The 24126-nt window shown below is 31.1% G+C and overlaps 1 protein-coding gene across 6 annotated transcripts in view; it reads right to left on the reverse strand.

Moving 5' to 3' along the window:
• The window catches only part of LOC139499525 (sodium- and chloride-dependent taurine transporter-like), a 57163-nt gene that overhangs the window by 30407 nt on the left and 2630 nt on the right, over positions 1-24126 (reverse strand). The window contains exons 1-2 of one of the 6 annotated variants that reach the window (XM_071288235.1): positions 11476-11614; positions 2172-2299 (exon numbers count right to left, since the gene is read on the reverse strand). The gene's annotated coding sequence lies outside the window, so the exon portion shown is untranslated. Of the gene's footprint in view, positions 1-2171; positions 2300-8253; positions 8356-11475; positions 11615-24126 lie in introns of those variants that run through there. The other 5 variants (XM_071288239.1, XM_071288237.1, XM_071288241.1 and 2 more) reach the window with 5 other exon arrangements.

The raw sequence follows: 24126 nt of genomic DNA on the forward strand, positions 1-24126 counted from the left end.
TTTAATACAATAAAGCAAATATGTTTCATTGATATTTAATCATTGTATAAACACACTTCATATATAACAATGTTTTGATATTTGGTTTAATGAAATAAAAGCGACGGTATTTATTAATTCTGACTCACTTTAAGTATTCTTTCACTGCTGTTTCAGGTTAGGTATAAAATTGCACCTATTAAATCTTTTCAACCCGCTTAATTTGTTTGCAGCTATCCTGAGTCCGGAATTTGTTGTTCAATAGTTGTCGTTTGTTGATGTAGTTCATAAGTGTGTTCCTTTCTATTTTTTATTAAGATTATACCATTGGTTGTTCTGTTTGAACGTTTTTGCACTAACAAATGATCATATAGATATAGGAAGATGTGGTATGAGTGCCAATAAGACAACTCGTCATCCAAATAACAATTTATAAATGTAAAACATCATAGGTTAAGGTACAGCCTTCAACACGGAGCCTTTGCTCACACCGAACAACACGCTATAAAGGGTAAAAAAATTACTAGTGCAAAACCATTCAAACGGAAAAACGAACGGTCTAATCTACAAAAAAAAACCGAGAAAGAGAAAAACATATAATTACATAAATAAACGACAACTACTGTACATCAGATTCCTGTCGGGATGAGACGTTTTAATGGTACCGAAAATGGTTGCCTTTTTAGCTGCCTGTTCTGTGTGAACCAATGGTCCGTGTTTAATACGGTACTTTGACCTATAATTCTTTACTTTTGACACACTAGAAAGCCTTGGAACAAGTAAAGTTTAGATTCATATACACTTTTTACAAAATAACTTTTATCTATATGGTGATATATGTCTCTAACGAAATACAATACACGCATTATAAAAGACAAAAAGAACATACATAATCATATTTGTTATTAAATTGGTAATACGCTTGATATGTCCTCATTAACTTTCCGTCAAAGTGTTAGGGTTAAGAAGATGTTTTTTTAATATTATGTGTGCGATTGTTGGACATAGGATCAACACGAGTATGTTGATCTAGGGAATACATATTTGAATGGAAATATCTTCCTTATGACATCCTCGATAACTGCTTAATAGATAACATTAGTACATATTTTTTTACAGACAGTACATACAAATAAAATTTTTGAACCATGTCAAGTAGTCATAATTACTGTATCAGTTCAAATATGAAGGGATCAAGTTAGCCTATAAACCCGTAAATAATGTGAGACATCGGAGTATAGTAAAAGAGTTCATCTAGTAATGGAAATGATATTAAACAAAAGAATTGGCTCCCTCTTTTCTCGCAAGCCATATAAAACATTATCACCATGAAGTTAAACTTAATTTCTGTAATACCAGGACCGGTAACGCACGAATTACAACATATCTTGTTTTTCAATAATGCAAAAATAAAAACATCTTACAAAAATAATCGTATTTTACTTTAAAATATTTTGCCCTCTAAATTTGCAGGCAATTTCATTTTCTATAACCCCAATTTCAGATAGTTCCAGCATATCTTTGAGATTAAAGAGCTACATAAAATAGAATGTTTGTTTAATATCTTAATATTTTGCCTTATATTAACACATATGGACGATTTCAAAATAGAGTGTTTGTAAAACTTTATGTTTTCATTTCACAGTCGCAAACTCCTCTCTTTTAACAGTAACAGGAGGGCTCGATGGCCTAGTTGTCTCTGTAGGTACTACTGTAATCACTAGACAGTAAACACTGAGGTTGTGAGTTTGAAAACCGCGGGTGCACTCGACTCGAATCTTAATTGACTTGGATTTTCGGTTTTTCTATCAAAGGTCAGTGGTTTTCTCTGGGCACTCCGGCCTCCTCCACCAATAAAAACTAATCCAAAAGCTTAAAAGAAGCTTTAAAATGCAAAAAAAACATTTTTAAAATTTTAAATAGCAGTAACACCACCCCAACGCCTACCGAGGACCTAGACCACCGTAGAACACGACCAATGCATTTTTTGTTATCGTATTTTATTATTATAAAATATATTTATAAATTGCTTTATCAAGTTATTGGCATAAATATTGTAATGACCACATCGTATATGAATGCTCCTAAAGGACGTCTTTTTTGCTATTTACATGAACAATGTATATCATATTTTATGTTTATAAAGATTCACTATGTCAGCAGGTACTTATAGAGGAATAGTATTTACTCACCAAACTTCTGCCGGACTCCTTTTAGACTGAAAATATAAATCCCTCAGGTTAATAACGATTTACACATGTTCTTTTTCAATCACACCAAGAAGCATGTGTCAAACAATTCTTTCAACTGGAATATGTAACTGAAATCAACAATTGAATGAAATAAAAGGCTTTGAAAATGATTTATTTCACAATACAAGTACGTAATACTAAGACATATACATTACATACATATTTCATACACATGATTTCATGCGATATAGTTAATACATAATCATTAACAAGGGATTTCATTTTTCTCGTTTGCTTTCTTTTCTTCGTCTAATCTGAATCTGAATTAATGCACAAACCCCTATATCTATACTCGCATATGCATGTTTATTTTGTAATACAAATGAACGTTGCATGCTGAGTTTTATTTTTGATAACGCGTTATATAAACATGTACCAGATAGTAACGTCCCTTGGCCATTTATCGTATTATGTAATAGTGGAGATATTATAAATGTATAAAGTGTTTGCAGTGTATATTAAGCAGTGGTTAAACAATACAAATATTTAACGAAAAATATTTGTAAACCTAAATTCTCATACAAAAGAACACATTATATTTTTAAACATTCATTCAACAAAACCTTGAATATTTCAGAGTATTTAACTAAAGATTTTTAACCTTAGAAAAAGATCATCTCTACCATATTTTACAAAACCTCTCGGAATTTTAGATGGGCAATACTCTTCAAACTGGTACTTTTTATGGACGTTTTCATATATTTGTTTCGAGCGTCACTGATGAGTTCAAACATTTAATCAATGATTCGTTTATTTTTACTTGTTTTGTACACATACGAAAAGCACATTTTGTTTGCAAAATATTAAAATGAATGGCAGGGTCAATAAATCGTAATGAGTTTACGACAATCCTACTATATTTTGTTTGCCTTTATTTAAAGTATTTTTTTCCCGAACCTTGAATGTACATCATTAAATTTTTATATATCATGCATGAAAAATGATATGAGATAAACAAATTTAATACAATGAATAAAGACAAAAAAATACAAGTATCATTTCTGACACATTTCAAGTATTCAAGTATTCAATGAGATATAAGTCTCGTGATGTTTAGGCAATCATGACTCGTGTTATTGTTCCGCTTTATAATGTTGTGTAAACAGGAAAAGGTTTTATAAATAATTATTGTATAATCATGTTATAAGACCCAAGATATTCACACGATCTTACAATTATGTTTGCGTAATTATCGATGTCATCTGCTCAGCTCAGATGAGTTGTTTGTTGTTATCTTTGATAAACTATTTATCGTTTATAGTATGTTTAAGTAGCAGCTCTTAAAAGCTACATGCACTAGTATGTAATTTAATAGAAAAAAAACCCAGACAATGTCAATTCGGAACGAATTAAAAATGTAATGGTTTGTGGAGTTTTTGCTAAATGTATTGAGTTCGAATCCCATCATAGACACTGTTTTTTCTCAACACAAATTTTGAAAGTTAGTCTTTTCCGTATACATATTTCTAAGTTTTATTGTGAATTTAACATTCCCGCCAAAATGTTACAGAAAAATGGATAGCATGCAGAACAAGGAAACTCTATCTGGGCTGATTTTGTAGGGGTGATCACCCCTGGTAGAATAAAGGAGCTGGGATGTTAAATCTCTTATCCATCTGCACGACTGAAAACTCCTAACATTTATTGTTAATCTGTTAATTTGTTCATGTTCTTGTTTTCAACTTGCTTGAATAATTCGTTAAGAAAACAAAAATCAATCGAACAATCTATAGTTTTGCTTGAAGTCAATGTGAGCTCTGTGAGTATCCCTGTAATCTCCAGCCATTCAAATATCAGACAAATACAACAGCACATGTTCTGTTCGAATCATTAAAAGGTTCTGCTATGTATTGACTAGTTAAACTAATAGAAACCATGACCTATTGTTTCATCTCAAGTTGTTTTACTATTAATCACCTGTTATGTTATCGAATCTCAGAGTGCATATTATTACTTGTGCAATGAAGGAAATGAAAATAATGACATTATGTTTTATTTCATCTTAAATAATACTCTGGGTGCTTTATAAGTGGAAGGTTTGGTCAGCCAAAAAACAGGTGCGATCCAGCATTTTTCCTTATGATTGTTTGTTTATTGATTTTGTTGTTTCATCTAATAGTTGACGTGTTTCCCTCAGTTTTGGTTTGCGACCCAGATTTGTTTCCGTTAAATCAATTTATGACTAGCACAGCGGTATACTACTATTGCCTTTATTTCTCAAATTATATTTTGTTTTGTAACCTTTCAAATCAGTTGATAGTTAAACATGTTAAACGTTATGCATTTTCATTACCAAAAACTTTATTTCTACACAATCATATTCAACAGAATTTTTTTTATTCAGCCAAATGATATTTTGGAATGCATGATTGCAAATGCATTGACTGTAACTAATTTAAAGCCTTCTTCTGTAAAAAAGGTACATAATTAATGCTTGATATATTTACTTTACGGTTTAGGCACCATAAATAAACTCATCTAAGATGTAGATACCCAGATTAAAACTATGTATTTGCGTCTCCAAAAAACATCAGTGACGCTCAAATACCAAATCTAAAAAAGGCCCAAAAAATGTATAAAGTTGAAGAGCATTGAGGACCAGCTATTCCTTAAAGTTTTGTCAATAAATTAAACTAATTCAGTAGACTGTAATTTGATGTTACATATTTGTTTTTTGTTTATTTGTTTGTATATAAATAAGGCTGCTATTTTTATCATCTGAATTGGTTTACATGTGTCATTTAGGGATCCTTTTTCGCTATATATGCGGTATGATCTTTGCTCATTATTGAAGGCAGTATATAGTTGGTAATTTCTATGTCATTTGATCTCTTGAGAATAGTGGTCTCATTAGCAAACCTGTCACATCTTTTTATTTACAAAATATAGAATCTTTAACTTTAATGAATAAATTACCTGAAAGACACTTTTTAACTTTTTTTTTTAACATGTTCAAAAAAGATGCTGTCAGACAGAGTATATACAGTATTTCAAATTAAATGCAAAGTAAATACTACATTGAAACAACCAGCTAAATTCAACTGATAAAACGTTCACACTAATATACTACTATATCTACTTATGATTATGATATGTATTCCCAAACAAACCTTAGATTTTTTACAAAACCATTAGAACATTTGAAATCTAGATTCATCTATTAATAACAACATATCGATTAACAATCTATTTTTAGTAACGAGATGAATACCAGAATTTGCTAGCACGTATGATAATTACACAAAAATACTTGCACTATCGTTTTAGAATATATTAACCGTTAACGCGCCATTTACTATAGCTGAATTTGTCAGGCATTTTGAAGACAAAATAATGTCAAATAAAGACCAATTGTCTTTATAATTACGTATTATCATCAACAACGAGATGAAATGATGGAATCTGTTATGTTCTCCTTCATTAAACCAAAGTAGTCAGAGTGTTTCAACAATAAAGTTATCGACAGGTTAGTCAATTGAATCACTCGCGCCCCTTTGTGTATCGTAACAAAAAACCTATTTTATATGTAGATGAAGTGAAATATTCACATCTTTTCTATTCATGTGTACTGATTTCGTTCTTTTTCGGAATTTTACCCCTGTTTATCTGTCTTTTTATCTCTACACATGGACTTTTTCATTAACTTTTATAAATATCTATTTACCTATTAATTAAGGTGGTGTCATCATGCATACCCGATTACTGATCACAAGAACATTGTTAATTTTTAAATAACATGCAAACAAAATCTATGCATAACCAATCTATGTTGTTAAAAAGGGTAAGTCAAAGATTTCATGGGGAACACATCATCTCTGTGAAAGAGAGTTTTATAATTGATTTATTGACTGTAATTACATTACTAATTGATACCAGATCTATTTTAAGACATTTAAGAATTTGCATTACGCTAAACGTATAACACATTTTTTCTGCATAAACAATGTTAATATTTCATAATAAGTAGTCTTTACTTGCTACTTAACAAAATAGAATACCTCCTAACTAAAATAACATAATTGCAAATCGTTTTCTCATATTACTTACTACCAGATGTATGAGATTAAAGCGATTTATCACTGAAGTATGTAGCATTGCTTTAACTACATAGATTGGTGACAATCAAATGTAGGTGTATCAAATAGATATGTACCAGAGACTTGAATGATACAACTATGATCCGGTTGATATCATTATATTATAAAAATCTACTTATTATAAATATCAAAATACGAGGATAAAATATAGTTGCGAATGGAAAAGCTATGTACCAGAGTTCAAATCGCGACAATGCGCGACGAAATAAGCAGTTCCAGGTAATCACACGGCCTTCAGCCTTCGTCAATAAGGAAAACCCCTTTCGTTTTTCCGTAAAACAAAGCCGACATACACAATAGAAATAAAGGAAAAATTAAAACTATATGTCTGAGCTATAACTCTTTGATTGATGATACAACATATTTGGCAGACATGAACTAACGAATATCAACTAATTACAGTCTGACCATGCACATGCTATTATAGAATAATTCATTACAAGGTACATTTACTAGAAATGATCATGACTTTAAAAGGGAAGAAGCGTTTCAAAATAGAGAAATTGTATGATTAATATAAACAACTGATTACATATTTCTTGGCACATTCAGGATTTTACTTATCAAAGGCATCCGACCGTTTGTATTTTACAACAACGTAATGTTATATGATGGATTTCAATGGCGAAGATTAACTATAGCACACGTATACATACATTGTTCTAGAGGAAACTGCTCTATTTTATTTAAAAGAGGGCCAAAAGATACCAAAAGGACAGTCAAACTCATAAATCTAAAACAAACTGACAACGCCATGGCTAAAAATGAAAAAGACAAAAAGAAAAACAATAGTACAGATGACACAACATAGAAAACTAAAGAATAAACAACACGAATCCCACCAAAAACTAGAGGTGATCTCAAATGCTCCGGAAGGGTAAGCAGATCCTGCTCCACATGTGGCACTCGCCGTGTTGCTTATGTGATTACAAATCCTGTAAATAGTCTAATTCGGTAGGTCACATTCATGAAAGAGAAGGGGATCGTAGTTACGACGTAAGGAACATATCCGATATCATTTGTGAAACGGTTATTCCATAACGGTCAACAACTCGTGATGGCGTCTGTAAAATTTACGAAGGGATGATTTCAACTTCAACTCTTGGTTTAATAGCTTCCTTGTGAGCAGTAACCCTCTATCAAGAAAATCATGATAGGAAATGCAAGCACGGGAATATCGTATAAATTGGGAGAATACCCCGTATGCAGGTGATGCTGGAATGTTGCTACTTAGAAATGGAAAGTTCACAATTGGAAAGCTGAAATCATCTCTTTTGTCGTAAAGTTTTGTTTTCAACCGACCCTCATTGTCAATTTCTAGATGTAAGTCAAGATATGAAGCCGACTTTACTGTATCTGTAGTATCCTTTATCTCCAATTCGATAACCTACATGCATATTACTTTTCAAATTATTGTATTCGCAACATCTTTTCCGTATGCTATGGTATTAACCTTGACAATTTATCAACCCCAATGCACTAATACGATGGAAAATACATAATTAACGAAAATGTAAACAAAGGTGAAAAGATTATAGTATTAATCAATTTTGAAAGAATACAACTTATTCTCCAAAGCTTTTTACATTTGTTCTGATGAGCTTTTAATCAATAAATGAATACACATGGGTTATAAAGATAAAAAAAATATACATCTCCCTTTTATCCATTTTTGTTTTTCATGTGATCAGTGATTTTTTATCACCGGGTACCGATCTATCAAATTCGACAAAAAGACTCGAAAATTGATTAGTAGGTATTTTTTCGACAAACACTCACAGAAAATTTTATCTTTGAACATTATGCGTGTTGATTTGTAAACACATGCGCAGATGATCTAGTTAAGTCTCTCTGCATGTATCGGTTATATATATTTTTAAATTACAATAAGCAGAAACCGGATTCATATATCTCTATAGACTTACCGAATAAGTTGTCGTATCTGATGAGCACGTTTTGATAATATCGGTAATTGATAAAACAAACTTACAAGATCAGTATATTTTTTACGTCTTTAAAGAGAGCTATCATTCATTTCAATGTTTAGTTTAACACAGATGTGTTTAGTTTTATGAATTTAAAGTCGAACAGGACGTGACCAGTCACCCAAAATATGTAATGATAACCTATTTGAATTGATATAGCCCAAATAAACAAAATAAAAAAGTTAAGTGTAAAAAGTGATTTTTTTATCAACAAAAATAGTAAAAGTTCAATTGTTTTGATCATAAAAAGCATATCTTAACATTTTTAAAACAGATATTGAATAAGTTGTCAATTTCACCAAAAACAAAAACATCTCCAGGGGGTATCTAGAAGACAAAAACCATCATGTCAAAGGAGTTAAGAGATTTGGGAAAAAATAACGAATTCTTAGTGTCTCGCTTCTAACATATACGTATTTAACTTGATTTTCTTCCTTTTATATTTTAGCGCCACCATTCATGGAATACTTGTTAGAAAAGTTTGCTTTTATCAGCTTTTCTATGGTGTTTGAGTCAAATGGTACGCTTTTGTTACCTATTCTGACATCGGACTCGAACTTCTTCTATCTGAGGTTTACTGTTTGTATTGTTGTGTGACGGGTTGTTGTCTCTTTGGCACATTCCCCATTTCCATTCTCAATTTTATTTCAACATACATACCTAACGAAGTTTCTGTCTTTCACCCAAATATCTTTTCAAAATCATTCTAAATTTAATAACGTATCCAGGTCGACCAACTTTATTACTTATATATTGGAATAATTATTTATTTAAGACTATAAGCATGAATTAATCTTTCACTCCTTAATACGACGTTCAGACATTTGAAAAATGATTCAACAAATAATAGTTTTTTTAACTCCTTGAACTCTCGCAGTTTAAGGGTCCAAACCAGGATCTACATCTTAAAATGTTTTCCCATTTGATCACATCGCTTCACACGTAAGCTTTTAAATATATAAATATTTGGCTGTCAAATAATTTTGATTTCATTGTGCATGATAAACGCTCGTTAGACGCACCTACATTATAAAGGGTTATATCCATTTTATGTACATTTTTGTTTACTTTGACCATAATAGTTAAGTCTTACAAGGTCGAACATTTTGTATTCTAAATTGTGTCAATACATTCCAATTTGTAAACTATGTGCAAGATACAGAAGATACAGAGTGTTCCCTATCGTTTACATATAATAATTAGATGGATGCATGACCTGGATTTAATGATATACATGTTTATACTAGTAATTTGTTTGTTACATTTTCTTTAACACCCTTAAACCGTCCGTGATCTGAGACAGAATTGAAATAATATGTTGATGCAAAGCTTATAACATATATTTATAGGATTGGTAAATTACATTGCGCAAGTAACTTTCTAAAGAAACATTCGTCTAAAAACATGAAAGAATTTACATTTTTCATGCATTATCTGGTACTGTCTTAAACCTATAGTTTCAATGTAGCTGCATTTTTTGTCTTCAGTATATATTAAATGTAATGAAATCTAGTACTAACCATCTGAGATGCTCTCACTTTTTTGAATATGAAAAAATGCTTACATTTGCTTACTATGTCAGTCGTTAATCATATCTGTCGTTTTTTGATTCGTAATTGATTAGGAAAACATTTTTGAAGTGGATGAGTCTTTTTATAAATGTTTACCGAAATCGTTAAATAAAAACTCAGATTCTTAAAAAAAAACTGCATGTTTATGAAATAAATTGATTCAATTGTTAAAAACCCACCATTATGTACGGTTAAATAATATTTATCAAATTTAGCCATTTCAATGACATTTCATTTTCTCACGCGTCATAAGTATACATAAGTTATAAAATAAAGTTTAAAATAAAACTCGCAAACCCTGCAAAAATTATAACCATACATTTAAACCTTCCTACACAAACATCGTAAAGTTCAAAGTCCATTCTTAAAACATATCTCAATACAAAAGTGTACCGTGATTGGCATATCTGTCCTTATCGGTATTTTATTGTTGAAGAAACTATATATTAAATAGGCTTGGTTTGTGAAATATATTCATTTATAGTTTATACGACATCAATGTAACTTTGTGACGATTGTAAAGATAACTGAATTAAATTTTCTATAGTTTACAATAGTTACGGTGTGACAGTAACCTTATTTGACTAATCGTTATTGATAGTCAGACTTTTAAGCTGATCCTTTTCCAAATACAAATATACTGAACTGTAATGAAAATTCAATATGGAAAGTTTTTTTTATCAAATGGCAAAATCAAGAGCTCAAACAGATCTAACGAACGAAATAAAATTTTATTATTCCTTACGTGGTAAATGTATTTCTTGTGTAGAAAAGTGTGGGTTACTCCTGATTTGATAGCTTACCTAACCTATAACTTGTTTCAAAAACGCGTTGAGTTCTATTAGATTGACAGCTTTGTTCAGTTAAAAACATCAGAAAATGGGGTATAACAGTCAACATTGTATTATAATCTGAATCACTATAAGTGCATCATACACGTATAGGATACAAGGTAAACTACATTCAATTTACGTAGATTGGAGACGAATAATTAAACAACAAAGGTTCAATACACCTCATCGCTATTTGAAAATATGTTCCAATAGATTTGAACATCTGTCTAACTTGAGTTTTTGACGTCATACAGTAATTAATTTTCCATTGTGGTGTCAGATATTTTCTATTATTACGTCACAATTTCAACTAAACTTTTGTGATGTCCAGTAAAAGGGGACACATAGCGATGAGGTGAATCAAATGTAGTACACTTAATATATAATTCGTTGCTTTCATTCTATTGGTTTATTTATTAACTTATTGTTAGATTTGAAAGGAGCCTTTAAAAATAATTTGTTACCTATTATGTCTGTTTGATTTTCTTTTTCACACATCGTTGTCAATATAATAGAATTTGATGCGACTGTCATACAAGTTAGAAGTTATGCTAGTTATAAAACAAGGCTTAATCTTTAATTTTCAACATCAGAAATTGCCTGTTCCAAGTCATGAATTTTACAGTTGTTATCCATGCGTTTGTTTGAGGTTTTGGTGTTGCCAATTGATAAGGGACTCTTCCCTTTGAATTTTCCTTGAAGTTTGATATTTTTATTATTTTACTTTTGAAAATATTGCATACAAATGAAGCACTTACCTCGTGAAAACTTTACTTGTTTTTATTGTTTATTGGTGGAATTATAATTAATGTCATTGTTCATTATACATCCGTTTTGAAATTTATATCCAAATTGTTAACTTTTTCATCCGGCAAATTGTTTAGCAATATGGTGGTGTTTGGGTTTTTTAACTCTTAAGATGCATTAAATATCTCCATTCAGAATTATCGATCCGCAGTGGTTAAGATAGTAGCTAAATTAAATGACAGTCAATATATATAGAACGATTAGATCGTAAATTTAAATACTAAATGTTCCAATTCAATATAATGATAAAGCTTAGATACTGACAAACAAATAATAGCATTTAAGCGGCAATTTAAGGTAGGGCCTTTGTTTCGACAACTTCAAAAGATTGTGTTTCTAAAAAGCAGTGATTCCTGTTTAGGGTCAATTGAGTCCTAAAATTTAAACAAAATACCATTATTGATTGAAGTGACTACCATAAAGCTGTCGAACTATATCTCATTAATCATGTTGATGAACGAAGACGGGGATATTTTGTATTTAACTACTGATAACAGCTATTTTTAATATTGTAGATGGATAGTTATAGCAAGACTATGAGGTCAATGATAATAAAAAAGAACACACAACCAACACACCGAACACTATAGTTTTATGTTAAAATTATTCTTACTAATAAAACAGGCATTACGCCATGAATGGATTTTTAGTCCCATTGTGAAATAAATATTGAAAACAATATGCGCCTTGAAATGAATATTTGGTTTGGGTATTTGACTATTGTTTCAGCATCCCTGATTTTCTCAGAATAAAACCCCACCTGATTCATCTTGACAAATAAATTGCGTCCTAATTAAATAGGCGTTTAAAAGTCAGAATTTAAAAAAAGAGACTTACCGTATTGACTTTTTTCAAATTTTAAATTTTTAGTGATTTTATCCTTTTAAATTGAGAACAACCCGACCATAAAACAAACAACAGAAAAAGGTCACCAAGAGGTCTAAACTCTTTTCGGTCATTTTTTTGTAACAACTACTTAAAGACCAAGTCAATTGATTCTACACTATATAATAAATGGATTTGAATTTTTCCTAGCTTGCGCTAGTGTTTACTTCTGCGATTTCGTATATATCCAAGTAATCAGAATTCCAATAGGAACTAATTGTGCACCTCTAACCTCGGACCTGCATGTTTCTGTATTGATACAAATTACAGTGTATGACAAAATACATCAAAGTTCCATCGAAACAACTTCCGATACAAACATTTTGATACCACTTTTATATAATTTGATGGTATATTTGCTCTCAATAATGATGTTTTTTTAATCAATTTTTTTTTTTTGTGATCAATGGATTTTTCACTAACATAGTATATTTGAGTATCTCAAACTTAAGTGTTGTTTCTTTTTGTTTTTAATTCATACATAAGATCCAGGATAATACGAATTGCACGTTAAAGCTAAATAAGAACATGTGTGTCTAAAATAAAAATATAAATAAATATGTTAAATGTGGGGTTGTTTAACCTATTGTGTCTGTTTGTTTTGTTCACTCATCGTTGTCAATATAATTGAATTTAATGCGCCTGTCATACAATTGAGAGGTTAAGTTAGCTATAAAACAGGTTCAATCTACCATCTTCTACATAATCAATGATAATAAAATGTATGTACCAAGTCAGGAATATGACAGTTGTTGTCCATTCGTTTGATTTGAAAGAGCTTTAGATTTTGCCATTTGATTAGGAACTTTCCGCTTTAAATTTTCCTCGGAGTTCAGTATTTTTGTGATTTTACTTTTTAAAATAGTAAATAAAATTGATGATATTAAGATATGTACTTCAAACTTTTCATACGTAACTATTATCCTGAAATAAACTATATAAAACTAAATTACAATTGATGTTTATAAATACACCATAAATCACCTACGTACTAGTACTTTTAAAATTGCTACCAGTAATGAAAGAAATGTACTTATAACGTGATAAATATATCTTATAATGACTTGTACTTTAAGCATTTGATCATTAAATTTTAACTAAAAAGTAAAATCACAAAAAATACTGAATTCCGAAAATCGTAAAAAAGAAAAATTGTAAGAAAAAGAAAATTGCATTTCTTTTCCAAATAAGACAAACAAACAAAACCGCAGTGGTTTAAAGTGCAATACCGGACGCATGTCTCGTGGTGTGTTGGCATTGTGATAATTTCTGATTTTAGGCTTCGATAATTTTCAACATGTGCAGTTAGCTGCAGAATCGTAGCTCTTATGTCCTTATGTTATTTTATGATTATTTGCGGACCATAGAGCTACAGTTTTGCCCTATTCCCAAAAGTGCGGAATTACGACCTAAGTTCAAGTCGCACTTATTTCCAAACAAAAATATTGTCTATTTTCCCTGCAAAGCTTGTCAATGAATATAGTTCGTTTCGTGAGATATTTTTCTAGAATATGACGTACCTATTTATGTTTGAATATTAATTTCCTTAGCACTGTTATCTAATGATTCCCATTTGTATACATTCTGCACTATTTTGTTCAGCAATATTGAATCTCCTCGTGACGTCACGATAACGAAGAAAAGATAACTCTCGTTGGAAAATACGTGTTGGTTTGTTCACGTTGTCATTTATTTCAATTTGATGACTTTTTGAATGAAATAACTATTAATTAAAGTTAATTACTAAAGGAAATAATAATTCTTCCAAGTAATTAAAATATTTTGTGTGAATTAAAGCATTAAAATCACTCGATTTTCGCTTAGAAATCAGTAAACAAACTAACACGTGTTTTCCTATAAGAGTTATCTGTTCTTGTTTTTCGTAGGCGTTCCTCACTTTCAACATAGGAGATCGAGGACATTAGAGTTACTTTTCCTTGTTTTTCATGACGTCACGACGAGATTCAAAATGGCTGAACAAAATAGGCGGAGAATGTATAAAAATGGGAATAATAAGATAATAATGTTAAGGAACTGAATATATAAACGAACTATATACACTGACAAGCTTTGCATGGAATATAAACAACATTTTTGGGGGAAATAAGTGCGACCTGGACTTGCGGTCATAAAACCTTCGAGTCAGTTTTTTGTACTCGTACTCGAAAATCAATCAATCAAAATGTTAGATTTCTTATTTCGAGCATGAACTTCGTGCTCTAAGCACTGAGCAAAGTTTTATGACCTCAACCCCTGAAGCTGGGTCGCAATTCCGCACGTTTTGAAATAGGAAAAATTCGTAGCTCTATGGTCCACAAATAGTCAAAAAATAACATAAGAACCTAAGAACTACGGTTCCGCAGCTAATGTGCAGTTTTATAGCAACTTTATATCACGTATTCATTCCTATTTTGATATACCTTAGGTTAATTTAGTCCCATTGTGAAATAAATATTGAAAACAATATGCGCCTTGAAATGAATATTTGGTTGGGGTATTTGACTATTGTTTCAGCATCCCTGATTTTCCCAGAATAAAACCCCACCTGATTCATCTTGACAAATAAATTGCGTCCTAATTAAATAGGCGTTTAAAAGTCAGAATTTAAAAATAAAGACTTACCGTATTGATTTTTTTCAAATTTTAAATTTTTTGTGAATCATTTTATCCTTTTAAATTGAGAACAACCCGACCATAAAACAGACAACAGCAGAAGGTCATCAACAGGTCTAAACTCTTTTCGGTCATTTTTTGTAACAACAACTTAAAGACCAGGTCAATTGATTCTACTTTATATAATAAATGGATTTGAATTTTTCCTAGCTTGCACTAGTGTTTGCTTCTGAGATTTCGTATATATCCAAGTTATCAGAATTCCAATTGGAACTAATTGTGCACCTCTAACCTCGGACCTGTTTTTGCATTGATACAAATTACAGTGTATGACAAAATACATCAAAGTCCCATCGAAACAACATCCGATACAAACATTTTGATACCACTTTTATATAATTTGATGGTATATTGGCTCTCAATAATGATGTTTTTTTCATCAATTTATTTTTTGTGATCAATTGATTTTTCACTAACATAGTATATTTGAGTATCTCAAACTTAAGTGTTGTTTCTTTTTGTTTTTAATTCATACATAAGATCCAGGATAATACGAATTGCACGTTAAAGCTAAATAAGAACATGTGTGTCTAAAATAAAAATATAAATAAATATGTTAAATGTGGGGTTGTTTAACCCATTGTGTCGGTTTGTTTTGTTCACTCATCGGTGTCAATATTATTGAATTGAATGCGCCTGTCATACAAATGAGAGGTTAAGTTAGCTATAAAACAGGTTCAATCTACCATCTTCTACATAATCAATGATAATAAAATGTATGTACCAAGTCAGGAATATGACAGTTGTTGTCCATTCGTTTGATTTGATAGAGCTTTAGATTTTGCCATTTGATTAGGAACTTTCCGCTTTGAATTTTCCTCGGAGTTCAGTATTTTTGTGATTTTACTTTTTAAAATAGTAAATAAAATTGATGATATTAAGATATGTACTTCAAACTTTTCATACGAAACTATTATCCTGAAATAAACTTTATAAAACTAAATTACAATTGATGTTTATTAATACACCATAAATCACCTACGTACTAGTACTTTTAAAATTGCTACCAGTAATGAAAAAAATGTACTTATAACTTGATAAATATATCTTAAAATGACTTGTACCTTTAAGCATTTAATCATTAAATTTGAACTAAAAAGTAAAATCACAAAAAATACTGAATTCCGAAAATCGTAAAAAAGAAAAATTGTAAAAAAAGAAAATTGCATTTCTTTTCAAAATAAGACAAACAAACAAAACCGAAGTGGTTTAAAGTGAAATACCGGACGCATGTCTCGTGGTGTGTTGGCATTGTGTTAATTTCTGATTTTAGGCTTCGATAATTTTCAACATGTGCAGTTAGCTGCGGAATCGTAGCTCTTATGTCCTTATGTTATTTTATGATTATTTGCGGACCATAGAGCTACAGTTTTGCCCTATTTCTAAAACTGCAGAATTACGACCTAAGTTCAGGTCGCACTTATTTCCAAACAAAAATATTGTCTATATTCCATGCAAAGCTTGTCAATGAATATAGTTCGTTTCGTGAGATATTTTTCTAGAATATGACGTACCTATTTATGTTTGAATATTCATTTCCTTAACACTGTTATCTAATGATTCCAATTTGTATACATTCTGCACTTTTTTGTTCAGCAATATTGAATCTCCTCGTGACGTCACGATAACGAAGAAAAGATAACTCTTGTTGGAAAATAAGTGTTGGTTTGTTTACGTTGTCATTTTTTTTTAGATTTGATGACTTTTTTAATGAAATAACTATTAATTAAAGTTAATTACTAACGGAAATAATAATTCTTTCAGGTAATTAAAATATTTCGTGTGAATTACAGCATTAAAATCACTCGATTATCGCTTAGAAATAAGTAAACAAACTAACACGTGTTTTCCTATGAGAGTTATCTGTTCTTGTTTTTCGTAGGCGTTCCTCACTTTCAACATAGGAGATCGAGGACATTAGAGTTACTTTTCCTTGTTTTTCCTGACGTCACGACGAGATTCAAAATGGCTGAACAAAATAGGCGGAGAATGTATAAAAATGGGAATAATAAGATAATAGTGTTAAGGAAATGAATAATTATATAAACGAACTATATACACTGACAAGCTTTGCATGGAATATAAACAATATTTTTGGGGGAAATAAGTGCGACCTGGACTTGCGGTCATAAAACCTTCGAGTCAGTTTTTTGTACTCGTACTCGAAAATCAATCAATCAAAATGTTGGATTTCTTGTTTCGAGCATTGAACAAAGTTTTATGACCTCAACCCCTGAACCTGGGTCGCAATTCCGCATGTTTTGAAATAGGAAAAATTTGTAGCTCTATGGTCCACAAATAGTCAAAAAATAACATAAGGACCTAAGAACTACGGTTCCGCAGCTAATATGCAGTTTGATAGCAACTTTATATCACGTATTCATTCCTAATTTGATATTTCGCGTGTAAACTCTAGGTTAATTTAAATATGGTTCGCTAATTCTAATAGTGAGTAAATTTTAAGAGAACAACCATTCTTAAAAAGACATTACTAGTACACCATATTATATTGGGAAAAGCACTTATCGTGTCTCTGTAGCTGCCATTTATCAGAAAAGTTTAAAACGAAGAACGTATGTTTCATATATGAAACGTCGTTGTAGTGCAATAAAGTGCAGAGTGATGACTGATGTACATATGCGATATGATTGTTTTCATATACAAAAGTTATTAAAGGTACCAGGATTATAATTTAGTACGCCAGACGCGCCTTTCGTCTACATAAAGACTCATCAGTGACGCTCATATCAAAATAGCTATGAAGCCAAAGAGCATTGAGGATCCAAAATTCCAAAAAGTTGTGCCAAATACGGCTAAGGTTATCTATGCCTGGGATAAGAAAAAACTTAGTTTTTCGAAAAAATCAAAGTTCGGTAAACAGAATTTAAAAAAAAAATGATCACATAATTGATATTCATGTCAACACCGGAGTGCTGACTACTGGACTGGTGATACCATCGGGAACGAAATGTCCACCAGCAGTGGCATAGACCCAGTGGTGTAAATTGTACCATACGCTACACGTTATGCTTCTTTTAAATTGATCTGCAAGGACAACCTTTTTGCTTACAAAAATAGATTGTAAACATGATGCATTATCACATGCAAAACTATATATATTTATCATTTAACGCAAGTTGTATATATTTTAGTTTGGAAGAATATAGTCTTCCTATTGGAATTGAGAAACAGACGACAACCCGACTAAAGAGCGAAAACACAACAGAAGGTACTAATTCGTCTTCAACATACACTACAAACCATTAAAAGTCTGAAATGGCCTATATCTGTACTCGACTGTACTGATTTTTACTCGACCAGTCTGAATTCGTCTGAGATTTACTTGATAATACTCGACTGTAGTCTGAACCATACTTAACAGTATGAATGTGTACTTGACCAGTACCTAACCGTTTTATACGAGTCTGAACTGTACTCGACCAAGTCTGAACCGTACTCGACCTAGTCTCAACCATACTCGACCTAGTCTGAACCATACTCGACTAAGTCTTAACCAAACTAGACCTATCCTTTGTATCTATTAACTGAATTATATCAATTTAGTTTTTTTTTTAATAAAAATGAAATTTAAACAACAACTTGAAATAAAAAATGTATTCAATACAGTTTTGAAATTAAAATTCCACAATAATCAATCATAATATAACTTCAACTCAATATTAGTCAACACTTACATAATAATATATATCAACTTTTAAAATATAAATAAAACAAGCTGATCAAATAATCTAAAAAAATGAATTGTGACTAATATTTTCAATATTATTCTAATTTTATGAATATTTCGGAAGTATTTTATGGTAATTGGACTATTTTCACCATTAACTTAAGCCTTGTATAGATTTATGTTGTCAGTTGACTTAATGCAGTGAATGTTTTTTTTTATTAAGATATGTATAAAATAGTATATAAAACAACTTAATGAATTTTAAAAAAATGGGAGCTTAATTGTTTTGTTTTATTAAACCAAAAATTTAATATAATCATTATAATAGAATTTCCCTAGCAATCCTTGATAACCTTTTTAAAAAAGGAAACGTATTCCAAAGTAACAGTAAAAAAATTTTAAATTAATTTAAGTATTTTTTTGTCAAATTAACATGCCATACATAAAGCACTTTAATATGTTCTAATTAACTCAGTACATGTGTGTTTTACAGGTAAAAAGAAAGCCCTATTTTCTTAAATTCGTGTATTACTTATCTAGTACATACATGTATATTTGAAAGGCCTTGTTACTTAATTTAAACAGGATGTTGCAATTTTGAATCAATGTTATTTAGAATTTAATACCTCTGACCAGGTGTGACCTTATTTATGAGTTTGCCCCAAGCAGAGGTTATACTTTATATTTCACCACTAATCAGAAAAATAATTTTATTCATTTATTTAATTTTATCCCTTTTTTTTATATAAGTTATATATAATATTTTTTTTTATCCTAAATATAATCAGAGATATATTTCTTATATAAGGTTAAAATCTTTTATAAATTTTGTTGGCTGTTGTTATATATGTCAGTTAAATTTATTTAAACAGTTAAAAAAAGTATAGGGTTTTTGGTCTAGTATGATTCAGACTGGTCGAGTATTGTTCAGACCTTTGGTTAAGTATGGTTTAGACTGGAAAAATAGGTCGAGTACATGTCAAGAATGGGTTAAGACTGTTTCAGACTGGTCGAGTAATAGTTCAGACTATTTTCAACAGAAAAAATAAGGGTCAAGTACGATTCAGTACAGTCAAGTATGGTTCAGACTGGGGTCGAGTAATGTCAAGTAAAAGTCAGACCAATTCAGACTGGTCGAGTAAAAATCAGTACAGTCCAGTACAGATATAGGCCATTTCAGACTTTAATGGTTTGTAGTGATAGCGGGAAAACTACTGCAATACATCTTGTAAAATATAAATTGTTGCTACATTTGCATACACTCCATATATTTGGTACCATTAAGCGTATTTTGGATACTCAAATAGGAAAAAAGTAATATCGAGCTCGAAGGGAAATTCAAAACAGAAAATCCTTCATCAATTGCAACACAATGAAAGGACAAGGTATGATAAGGGCCGTTTCTGGCCCCCCTTTTTCAAAAATTTTAAAACTTTGAAGTTGAAACCCATCACGCCTGTGTAATGAACTGCAGTATCTGTTCGTCCATGTAGAATCTTATTTTAAGGTGTTATGTACTCAAATATGTTCAAACTGAGACCTTGAAAAGCCCTAAACGACGAAAAGTGTAAAAAATCTACAATTTCGTCATGTTCGGAGACAAAATTTGACATCAGCGCCAACGTAGACCATCTTGAAATTTCAACCATCAACTGTACTCTTATGTATCTTTCACATAATTAAATATCATGGTGGTCTACGTTGGCGCTCATGTCTAAAAATTTGAAAAATAATCCGATTGTTTACATATTTTGACAAGTCATTATAATACGTCACAGTGAACGGCACGGGTACGAAATCATTCCGGGATCCATAATTGATCAGAATATCACGTACGGATTGTTTTATGTCATATCCAGTCATCAAGACATGTCACTCTCTTAAAAAATATGTTGTACGTGAAATTAGACCCATAATGAACACTGTGCAGCCAAATAGAGTTGTGTCCCTTGAAATATGGTGAATTAATTTTTATTCATTATAATTTTCAAATATTCAACGAAATCTTACGAATGAATTTTATAATAAATTCTCAATATATTCAAACTCTTTTTGTAGTTCTGAAGAAAATCATTTCATTAAAACGTATATATTTTGCACTTTGAAATTTTCTATTTAACCATCTATAGAAAAATAGATTTATGTATTATATCCATTTCTTGCACAATATTTGTTACCATTATAGGTTTAAAACTTCACCAGTGCAATGTCCATACTTTAATAGTTATATTTACAGACTGAATTAAGAATAGTAAAATCACTTGTAACATATTTTCCTTGCATAAATACAAATTGGATAAGACCCATGGCAAACAAACTTATGAAGTATGCGCTAAAAAAACATGTGTATTTGTTTGCCATTTCGAATGTGTATTTTGTTTTGTCTGGAGTTCTATGTAAGTGACAAAATTTCATGCCAAACCTATACCGATTCCTGGAGTGCACTGGTACTTCTTACCTAGCTGTTTAATGTACATGTACACTATGTCCTCTTAATACTATTTCACATTCCCCCTCCCCTCACGGGACAAAATGTCGAGCACGTTCGTTTATTTAGATCCGTCCATCCATCCGTCCGTTCGTCTGTTTCTGTCCGGACATATACGTCTAGCTATCTCCTTCACTTTCTGACCTACACAGCTTTTTATTTATAATAGAGGTGTGTATGTCTACAGGGTTTTGATTTTTCAATAAAATTTTCTTTAAATGTTCGGTATTTTTGGTACAAGCTATAAAAATAAAGAGTCGGTTATCCTCCTACAGTTTTGGAGATACAGCTTTAACACCTAATAGGTTTATTGTACACATAATTGAAGCATGCATTGCCATTCGGATTTCTATTATTCTTCAAATATTCTAAAAATGTCAGATTTTTGGACTTAGTCAATATTTCTTGCTTCTTAAAAAACAATTAGGGTAGTTGTTGAATATTCACCAAAAACGGTAGTTGAACTTGTTTTCCCTTTCACTAGCTTGCTATTGTAGGCACAACTTGCACTACTAGTACTACAGTTTTATATCCCTAATGCAATAAATAAGATTTTTATAATTAACTTCTTGAAAATATTTATTCAATACCGGAAAGGTTGAACTTGGTGAATACTACAGCCGATTTCATTGAGTGTGAAGTCAAAGGTAATATTTTTAGTTAGCTTGCTTGTTAGATGAACCATAAAGTCATTGTTAGGTCAGGTTAACTACCCTCCTTTAAGAATATACTAGTCCAGCAGATTACTAATCTATCTGTCTGATGGTCTATGCTACTTCGAAAGGACGGTAGAAAACCTTACATAATAATGACTTCACGGTTCAGCTAACAAGCAAGCTTACCGAAGATTTTACCTTTGGCTTCACACTCAATGAAATCGGCTGTAAATCTTGAAAGTTGAAACCTTTTGACTTGACATTCAGTCCCGCAAGTGGAGACATTCAGAATGAAAACAATAAATAGATCAACATTGAAAGGAGAAATTAAGGTTGAAGACGAGTGCACCCGCACCAGCGGGGATCGAACTCACAACATCAGTGTTGACTGGCTAGTGATTACAGAAGTAACTTCTTAGACCACTCGGCCACCGAGACCCATTAATGAAGTATGTCTACGTTTCTATTCAAATTCGAATGTTTTGGGGTTTCATGAAATACTACTTGCCAACAACTGTTTCATTTAAAAAAAAAAGCATAACATTTTGGATAAGATAAGGAGATGTGGTATGATTGCACATGATACTATACACCGGCGATCAATGTGCAAATTTCAGGATATATATCGTAGAAATAATGAATATTTAGAGAAGCTTGAAGATGTTCATGTCTCTTTCGTCTACATATCTTAATGAGTTTTTAACGTCTTAAACCCTGACCGCATCTTAAACTTTGAACTTTGTTTTCAGCATTTCAGTCTTTAAAATATTGTGTTAAGTGTTAAAAAGTTAACAGTGTACGATTCTTTAAGTGACAAACAATGACATTGTGTAGGCTATGCATATTTGCTATACATACTGTATAAATCTGATACTGAATATTCAATAGTAGTTTTAATCCATTTGCGTTTTTTAATGTACCGGTAATCATCATGTAAATGTGAAATGCTATATTCATAACTTCAACTATTATTTATGAATAATAAGTGCGCCACTTCTTTTATAACTTAAAGTTTTTTTATTCCCCAGTTATGGGCATTATATTTTCTGGTCTGTGCGTCCGTCTGTTCGTTCGTCCGTTACTCCGTCGTACCGTCCGTCCGTTCGTTCATATGTCCCGCTTCATGGTAAAGTTTTTGGTCGAGGTAGTTTTTGATGAAGTTGAAGTCCAATCAACTTGAAATTTTGTACACATGTTCCCTATGATATGATATTTCTAATTTTAATGCCAAATTAGAGATGTTGCCCCATTTTCACGGTAAACTATACTGGAGACACATGCTTGTTTATTTTACCTATTAACTTATGTTTATACTTACTAATTATTATGTGACAATATGATTTGTATTTATCCTTTTTTTTTTAAATAAACCGACCATTTCTTTGATAGCTATCTGTTATTTAATACTAAAATTGAGAATGAAATGGGGAATGTGTCAAAGAGACAACAACAGAAGGCCATCAATGGGTCTTCAATGCTGCAAGAAACTTCTGCATCCTGAGGCAACTTTCAGCTGGCCCCCAAACAAATATGTATACTAGTTCACTAATAATTGACGTCATACTAAACTCCAAATTATACACAAGAAGCTAAAATTAAAAATCATACAACACTAATAAAGGTCAGAGGCTCCTGACTTGGGACATGCGCAAAAATGCGGCGGGGTTAAACATTTTTTTTTTGAGATCTCAACCCTGTTTTTGGTAACAGCATTAGATTTAATATTTACATCATCAAGAAATAATAATAATGCCAAAAACCTACTTCGGTTTACAAAAAAACCCAACATTATTTAACCGTTGCTAAGCACTATTTTGGTTGCTAATCTTTTTATCAGCATGATATACAAGTGACTTGCTTTCATTTCTAACTTCAAGTTATTCTTGCATGTATTAATCTGACTAACCTGATTTTACTCTAATTTGTACAATTAAAAATCAAAAGTTTTTTTTTTTGTAGTTCAATTTAATTTCTATCTTTTTTGGCTGTTGCTAAGCAACTTTTAGGTTGCTATGGTCAATTTCATTTTCTTGAGAAAAAAAAATGATGACTCAGACATCATATATATAAAAGAAAAATCATTTACAGTAGCTAAATCTTTAAAAATTGCTATATCTATACCTCATATGGCCGAAATTACAAATTTTGAACCGTTGCTAGGCAAAAATTTTGTTGCTAGGTTGTTGTTAAGCATTTTTTAAAACTGAAATTG

Source organism: Mytilus edulis, chromosome 12 (genome assembly GCF_963676685.1).
Source record: "Mytilus edulis chromosome 12, xbMytEdul2.2, whole genome shotgun sequence".
Lineage (NCBI taxonomy): Eukaryota > Metazoa > Mollusca > Bivalvia > Mytilida > Mytilidae > Mytilus > Mytilus edulis.